Consider the following 8084-nt stretch of genomic DNA (forward strand, 5'->3'; position numbering starts at 1 on the left):
TAGGGGTCCCTCACACCCACCAAGCCCTTCTGCAGCAGACACCAGCCGGCACCACTTCAGCCAAGGTCTGCAGAGGCCAGGCCCACAGGGTGAGGGCGTGCTTTCTGGCCGTGTCCTTAGGTGGCAGCGGAAGGGGCCTCTGGTCTCTGGCTCTGGTCTCTGGCTCCTTATGAGGGCACCTGTCCCATTCACGTGCTCCACCCTTGTGGCCTGATCCCCTCCCAAGATCACTATGTTGGGGCTGAGGATTCAACCTAGGAATTGTGGGTGGGGACCCAAACACCGGTCCATAGCAGACTGTGAGCAGAGGCAGCTGGACCCACGTGATGGATGGGGGCACAGGCCTGACCCCATCGCAGCATACCAGGAGGCCCCGCTTTGCGGGGAAGTGCTGGCTGGTTAACGTGGACGCCTGCCTCTCCAGTGCTGACCCTGTGCTAAAGCCGTCAAGGGCTTGACCTGTCTGCACGGCTGCTCCTCCATCCCCAGCACCCTGCCCTCATCCTCAGGATCCAAGATGGCGCACCGCACGCGCATCCCATCACAGAGGGGGAAGGGAGGAAAGGCCCACCCATGCTCTAAGGGCCGGTGCCCGCCACCTCGTCACACAGCGCCCAAAGTGTTTGCTTGAAAGAAGGAAACATCACCTCGGCTCTGTGGGGCCGGAGGTCGGTTGTGCCTCCGCACGTCCTCAGGTCTGCAGGTGCCTTGTGCTGGTGGCTCCTGGGCCCCTGGGCCTCTCCATGGGGCCGCAGAGTGGGGAGGCCCAGAGGCAGTGAGCAAGGAGGAGCCAGCTGCTGTCCCTGCTGCTCTTCAGCCCCATTCCTCCACCACGTGTCCATTCAGCACAAGCCAAGCACAGCCCATGCCTGAGACTGGGGTGCGAAGGCTCCACCATTGTTTTTCTTTTCCTGGTGCTGGGAACTGAACCAGGCCTTGTGCGTGCTCGGCAAACCTCTGCCACTGAGCCACACCCCAGCCCTGCTACCTTGTTTTACCATAGGACCTCACTAAGTTTCCCAGGCTGGCCTTGAAATTTCCATCCTCCTGCCTCGGCCTCCCGTGTCACTGGGATTACAGGTGTGCAGCTCCACACCCAGTAGAAGGCTCCACCCGAGTGAAAGGAGGGACGTCACTGGAAGTGTGGCTGTGAGTGGGACCCCCAGGGGCCGCACAGGCGCCTCCAGACCGCCACTCCACTGACAGCGCTCAGCCACGTGACCACCCGTGACACCCTGAGGACCTGGGTGCGCTGTCCTTGTGGGCCGGGCGCCCCTGAAAACGTGCTGCGGTGGGAGAGAAACTAGAAGTGGTGACGTCTCTGCCTCCGCAGCAGGAAAAGTGCGGACACTTGGGGAGGGGTAGGAGAACCCCGCAGAAGGCCCCTCGTCTCCGGGAGAGGAAGCGTGCCTTTCATCACTGACGTCCTTTAAGGCCCTCCAGACCCCTGGCCCAGGGAGGGGTGTGGCTGAACATCCGTCCCCTTGTGACAGTTCGCCTCGGTCTCTCGGTGGGAAAGGGAGTTCCCAACCCGGCGACTCAGGTTCTCTCCCGGGGAACAACAGGCACCTCAGTGTCATCTTCATTGAGGATTTTTCCCAAAACAGACAAGGTGATAGAAGATATTCCCGGCTACCCTTTGTGGTCAGGCCGCCCCCCCAGCCGGTGCAGAGGAGGGCCGCCACCCTGGGCCCAAGCAGGGAGCGTGGCTGAGGCCCATGCCACACGCAGAGCAGGAGGAGCCAGCCGGGGCCAGACAGGTGCAGCAGCAGGAGATGCCAGGAAGGTCAGCGAGGACAGCCAGTACGGAGGACCCTGTCGGGGACCCCAGGGCCGCAGCCCCAGAGCAACAGTGGGGGCCTTGCTGGCACGGGGCTCAGATCTACGGGAGGCAGCTCCCTGGACAACTGGCCTGGAGGCACCGGAGGGGTCGGAGGTGGCGGCCCTCCCCACCGCCTGCCCTCCCCACCGCCCGCCCTCTTGGCCGTCCTGGCTGCCCTCTGCAGAGGCCTTTCCCCTGGCCACAGTCAGAAGGCTCCTCCTAACCCTGAATGCTTTTCCACCTGGCCTTCAGCACCAGGGTTTTCCTAAGATTGTTTCTCAATATCCTTTAAAAAAAAGTGACACAATTTCATTGTAGAAAATACAGAGAACCCACAAGGAAAAGAAAAACACACTCTTCCCAAACCCACGGAGACCAGACTCGTCAGCAGTCGACCAGGAGGCCGCCTGCTCCGGCGCCACCCTCCGGGGCTCACCCTAAGGGCCAGCATGCCTGGACACTGTGTGGAGGCTGGTCGCCCCGCGAGCTCATTAGGAAGGTCAGCCCTCCCCGCCCAGGACACAGCGATGGCAGAGGCGTGAAGAGGCCATTCACAGAAACTCAGGGCCAATAAAAAGATGAGGATTAACAATGGTGCCGTCCCCTCCCCCAGGAGCCGGGCAGCCTCAGCTGAGAAGGCGGCAGGCACGGAAGCAGCAGGATCCGGACCTCTGGGGAGAGCCGCTGCTGACCGAGTCAGAAACACGCAGGTTCACGAGGGGCAGAATCCCTTCAGGCCCCACCCACAGTCCAGAAGGTGCGGCCACTCGCAGGACGTGCCCAGCGCCCTCTCTGCTCACAGCGCTGCCCTGCCGTGGGCCAGGCGTTCCCGAGGGAACCCAGAGCCCTCCCAGAGGCTCTGGCCAGAAGCAGGCAGAGGCCCACTGTTACAGGACACAGGGGCCAAGCACCGTGGAGACAGGGGACCCATGGGGCCTGTGGGGTCCCACTTAGGGTGGCGGGCAGGGCCCCCGGGAAGGTGGCACTGGAGCAAAGCAGGAAAGGAGGCCAGAGCCCTGGGGTGTCCCAGGAAGATCTCCTGGGCGGCTGGGTCTGAGGTTTCGAAGAAGCAGGCAAGGACAGGGCAGGGTGAGGAGGGACAGGGCAGGGTGAGGAGGGGCAGGGGTGAGGAGGACAGGGCAGGGGTGAGGAGGGACAGGGCAGGGTGAGGAGGGACAGGGCAGGGGTGAGGAGGGGCAGGGTGGGGTGAGGAGGACAGGGCAGGGTGAGGAGGGGTAGGGGTGGGGGGTGAGGAGGGGCAGGGGTGGGGGGTGAGGAGGGGCAGGGGTGGGGGGTGAGGAGGGGCAGGGGTGGGGGGTGAGGAGGGGCAGGGGTGGGGGGTGAGGAGGGGCAGGGCGGGTGTCTGGGGCAGGGTGGGGTGGAGCCCAGGGCCTGGGAGGCCTCCCTGAGGACTTGGCAATGTGGAGTTGAATCCAGCACCTCTGGGCAGCGGATGGGGTGTGACCCTCCAGTAGGTGTGGAGAGAACCTCTGAGACCCCAGGACATGGCCAGAGGCAGGCAGCTGAGAAGGAGCCACAGAGGTGTCCAAGGGCCCAGTGACCAGGGCCTGGAGCCCAGGAGGGGCCTGTGTGGAATGTCCAGGAGGACTGAGGAGGCGGACGAGCTGAAGGAGATGCCGAGACCCCGCCCTGGGGTAGGACCTCAGTCCTGGAGGGTGGGGTGCAGGGCCCGAGAGCCAGGAGAAGCCGTGAGGGCCAGCAGCTGCGCAGGCAGCTGTTTCTCAGAGAACAATGGGCTGCCCGGGTCCCCAGGCGGCCTCTCCCCAGGGCTGGGAGAGCAGGGGCAGATCCCGGAGCTCAGGAGTCTCTGCACAGCCGTGAGTCTGAGGGCCTGCCAGAGGAAGCCCGGGCCACAGGCTGGAGTGGGCTCCTTGGAACAGTGCTCAGGCCCAGAGGAGGAAGCCAGACCCTGGACGAGGGCCCGGCCAGAGGAAGGCCACAGCCCTGGGAGGCGCCCAAGGGCCTGGGGAGAGGACAGGCCAGCTGAGGCCAGTGTGGACTGAGAAAAGCAGATGGGCCAGAGTGTCTCTTCCTTCCCAGTGCGGGTGGCGCCTGGCAGGGGAAGAGTCGCCAAGTTTCTCACCCAGCCTGCCATGGAGGGCCCTGCCTAGAGACAGATCCCGGCAGCTGGGAAGCCTGGTCACTCCTGCCCACACGCCTGACAGAGGAAAGACTGAGGCCAGAGAGTGTACGGCTTGCCCTGCGCCCCCATCCGTGAGCAGCGTCAGCACCCAAGGCAGCTGTGTCCAGAGGGCTCCTGGGCTGCCCCCCAGAATCCACGTGCAGGGGCCAGGCTGGAGGGCGGGCGGGAGAGCCCAGGAAGAATGGCCCAGGACAGAGGAGGAGGAGCCTATGGGGGGAGGACGGTCCTGGGAGCAGACCGGCCAGGAGGCCAGGAAGACAGCTTCACAGGAGGCAGGTCTCAGGTGGGCCCAGGACCCGGGGACCAGCACCCACCCACCCTGCGATGGGGACATTCTGCTGTAATGGCTCTGAAGAGCTGTGGTTGGAGCTGGCAGGCCTCCCCCGGCCGCAGTGGGCTCCACCCCCATGGCTCCTCCGGCAGCCTGCTTCCCACCTCGCTCCTGTGCAGGACCACCCTGGTGTGGAAGGGCAGGACCCTGGGGGCTCGCCCTGCAAAGAGGCCAGGAAGCCTCAGGGCCCAGGTAGCAGGGTCCCAGGTCTCACCTGGCGGACAGGCCAGCACGTGTCCTGAGGGAGAAGGGTCCTGCAGCCTCCAGGGGTGGCGGTGAGGCCCGGGATCTGGGGAGGCAGCCTTGGCAGATCTGAAGGTACACGTGCATTTACTTGTGGCTTCTCCAGAGACACGGTCGCTTCTGTTTTATTTAACGTTCTGGAAAGTCTTTGCTCCTTGGAATACTTGGGGCTCCAAGCTTGTCTCTCAGGAGAGTGGAGCCCTTCCAGTGGGCACAGGTGGCCTCGGGCTCACGTGCAGCAGAGTCTGCGGGCAGCTCTTCTCTGAGCCTGCGGGCAGCTCTTCTCTGAGCCCAGAACGCAGGTGTTTGGGCAGCAGAAGGCAGTCTGGGGACCCCGGGGGGGCACTGCTAGCTGGGGGCCCCAGGGGCCATTGCTTGTACTTGGGAGGGTCTCTAAGGACTGCAGCCCTCCCAGCTGGAGCCTGCCCAGGGTCGCCTGCTTCCTGTGAACTGCAGGCAATGTCTGGGCATTTTCTCACCGGCCTGGGCTGGGTGTCCAGCTCCAGGGCCACCCCTTAGCCCACTGGCCCACCCTGTCTACCCCCAGGAAGGGGCTCTGAGGGAGGTGCAGAAGGGAGGGTGGGGAGGGCTTCATCAGGACAGCCCGTCCAGGTCCTCCTGGGACCAGGGCCTCCAGCCTGCTGCTGCCCTCAGGCCTGGCTCCCGTCCAGGCCTGTCCTCAAAGGCAGGACGGCAGTCCTAACAGAAGGCACCAGTGCTGAGCTGCGGGTCTGCATGGTCCGTAGGACCCAGCGCCTGGCCGGTGGGATGTGGCGGGTGCCCGGCCCTGCCCTGCCCTCCCCGGGCGACCACAGAGCGCTTCGCCTCTCAGGGCTGCAGACTCTGCCTGGAGTTTGGAGGCTCCACTGCCTTCTGTCCGACCTGGGACCACCCTGTGGGTGAGAAACCCTGGCCCATCCCAAGTCCAGACATCCTGGTGGCTCCATGAACCAGCAGGCCCCAACTGTGTTCTGGGAACCCCTCCTGGTGTCCCTCGAGATCAGTGGAGACATGAAGAATGAGCGCTGGCCGTCAGCTGGCAGCCGGGCAAACGAGACAGGGCACGTCCACTCGGTGACTCACAGGCTACAGAGGGATGCTACGTGTGGGGACCTGGAAGGCCTGCACCCACAGAGAAGCACGACGTACCGTGCGGTCCACACACAGGTGTCTCCCGGGGCGGATTCACGGAGGGAGGGGGGGCGGATTCACGGAGGGAGGGCAGGACAGCGTGGGGACAGAGGGCGGTCGGGACCTGCTGCTCGGCGGGTGCAGCGGGAGAGGTGATGTTTACAGGACCCTGTGACGGTATCTTCTGCTCCTGAGGCAGTTACAAACGGCTAAACTGATGTCGTTCCATGTCTATTTTACCAAGACAGAAACTGCTCAGAAAGACTTTGAGCCCCAGTAAGTTCGAGAGACACCGAGTTCACAAAGTGAAGTGGGCTTCCTATTGCAGGGCTTCTCAGAGCCTTACAGAGGGAGTGCTCTGTGCGGGGGACCCCGTGGAGAGGACCGCGGACCTTTGACAGGGTCCAACTGTGTCCACTCAGCGCTCTCCCCAAAGCACGGTGTGGCTTCCCAGGCACCGAATCTGTCAAACTCTTGCCCTGGTTTTTAATTTTAGAATAGAGGTCATAGCTACCCCAAAGTCGTCCCAAGAAAACTTGCTTTTTTGTTCTGCCTTCTCCAAAAACAGGAATTTCTCCATTTGGGGACTTGGCAACATCTTTAGTTCTTTATTTAAAAAAAAAGTGTGTGATAATGTGCGTGCACGTGAAACAGTGTGGAGCGTGTGCGCATGAGTGTGAGAGTGTGTGCCTGCCTGTGGGCTCTGGCGGTGTTGGGCGGGAGGCAGGCTCTGTCTGCTCCTCCCTGCGGCTGCCCCTCTGCTGCTCTGGACTAGTGCTGGTGGCACTCGCTGCCCAGGAGCACTTGAGTCTCCCAGAGGCCCCAGTCACGCTGTCCACTGGCCACTCTGGCCCCCTCAGCCGTCCACTGGCTGACGCCCCTCACAGGCCTAGGTGTGGTGGCGACCAGGGAGGGTGTCAGAATGAAGAGGACAGGCTTTGAACACCCACGGGAGACCCACCGGGGGCAAGGCGCTGCCCAGAAATGCCGCTCAGGGAGATGCCAGAGGGGAGCGGAGAGGGCGGACGTGCCCTGGGCCTCCGGCTGCCCCACTCCATGGGCGTGGACGTTGGCAAAGCCCATGGAGAGCAGGACCCTCCACACACCTCCGCCTTGCACCAGGGGCCTCGGCAGTGGGCTTGGCGTTCCCTGCAGCAGAGGGCAGAGAGGGCCGATCCACTGAGGGATGGGTACTCCGGGGAGTCTAAAGCCAGAGCTCTGGGGATGCCAGTCCCTGGTCCTCAGGGCCCTGGGCGGGTGCCCGCCCGCTTAGCTTGGGACTCCACGTGGGCAGGTAGAGCTGCCGTGTTCGTATGAGAAAAGGAAGGCGAGCCCTAGGCCTGTGCCTCAGTCACTGCGACTGTCCTCCCCGGTTCTGTGCTGGAGGACACAGAGCTGCCCCGGGAGCCAGGGAGCCCATCGCGACAGGAGGCAGAGGCCATGGCCAGGGGGGCCTAGAAGACCACCGCATGGGCCTCGGAGACCGGAGGCCAGGAGGCAGCTGCACAGCCCAGAGCAACAAAGGCGCCCAGACCCCTGGGACCCTGGCCACGTCCCCACGGTGGGGCCCCAGGAGGCAGGAGACCAGCATGGCAGCAGGAACTCACTGCCACACTGTGCAGCGCCCACGCCTGGGAGGATTCGGCAGCAGGGGGCCCCTGGGCAGAAAGCCACCCTCCGCCCACAATGTCACCGAGGCGCAGGCATCTGCAGGGCCGCCCAGGGGCAGGCGGCGTCTCCTAGGGAGCCAGGCCACCATCCTTTGCGGAGGTGCGTTCTCAAAGCGCAGCCACAGAGAGCAGAACGCCCTGCCGGGAATTCTCCCTTTGACTTCTCCAAGGTCACCTGGCTGGCCTTTCCTCTGGGTCTTGAAATTAGATACTTGGTAACATTTGTGGAAGAAAGAAAACCCCCAAATGAGTGAATTCCCATAGTTTCCATTCTTTAATTCATCATTCAACAGCAAAACCCAACACACACGCTTCGCAAGGTCGTTTTGCGGGTGGCCGAGTGTCCCAGAGTTCAATGCCTAGTACCAAAGCGAGACCAAACAGCAAGGTCCTTTGGAGAATTTGGAGATGAATGAACCCAATCTTCTCCCTTAGGAATCCATTCTGCATCCGGAGATCAGACCTGCGTCCACAGATGGTAAACATCAGTACTTACCCATCTGGGTTCCCCAGGGAGCCTGGCTCAGGGGAGGCAGTCTGCTGGGTCCTGGGGACCAAGGGGGACACAGAGGAGGGTGAGAGCTGCAGGGCTCTGAGTAGGGCCCTCCAGGCCTCGCTGGGGCAGAAGGCGGCGTGGATGTGGGCAGCAGAGGGGGCCGTGCAGGAACCTCGGTACAGTCCCCTGGCTGCTGGCAGTGACCCTTCTGTGGCCAGGACGCTGCC

The sequence above is a fragment of the Sciurus vulgaris genome, assembly GCF_902686455.1.
Source record: "Sciurus vulgaris genome assembly, chromosome: 14".
Lineage (NCBI taxonomy): Eukaryota > Metazoa > Chordata > Mammalia > Rodentia > Sciuridae > Sciurus > Sciurus vulgaris.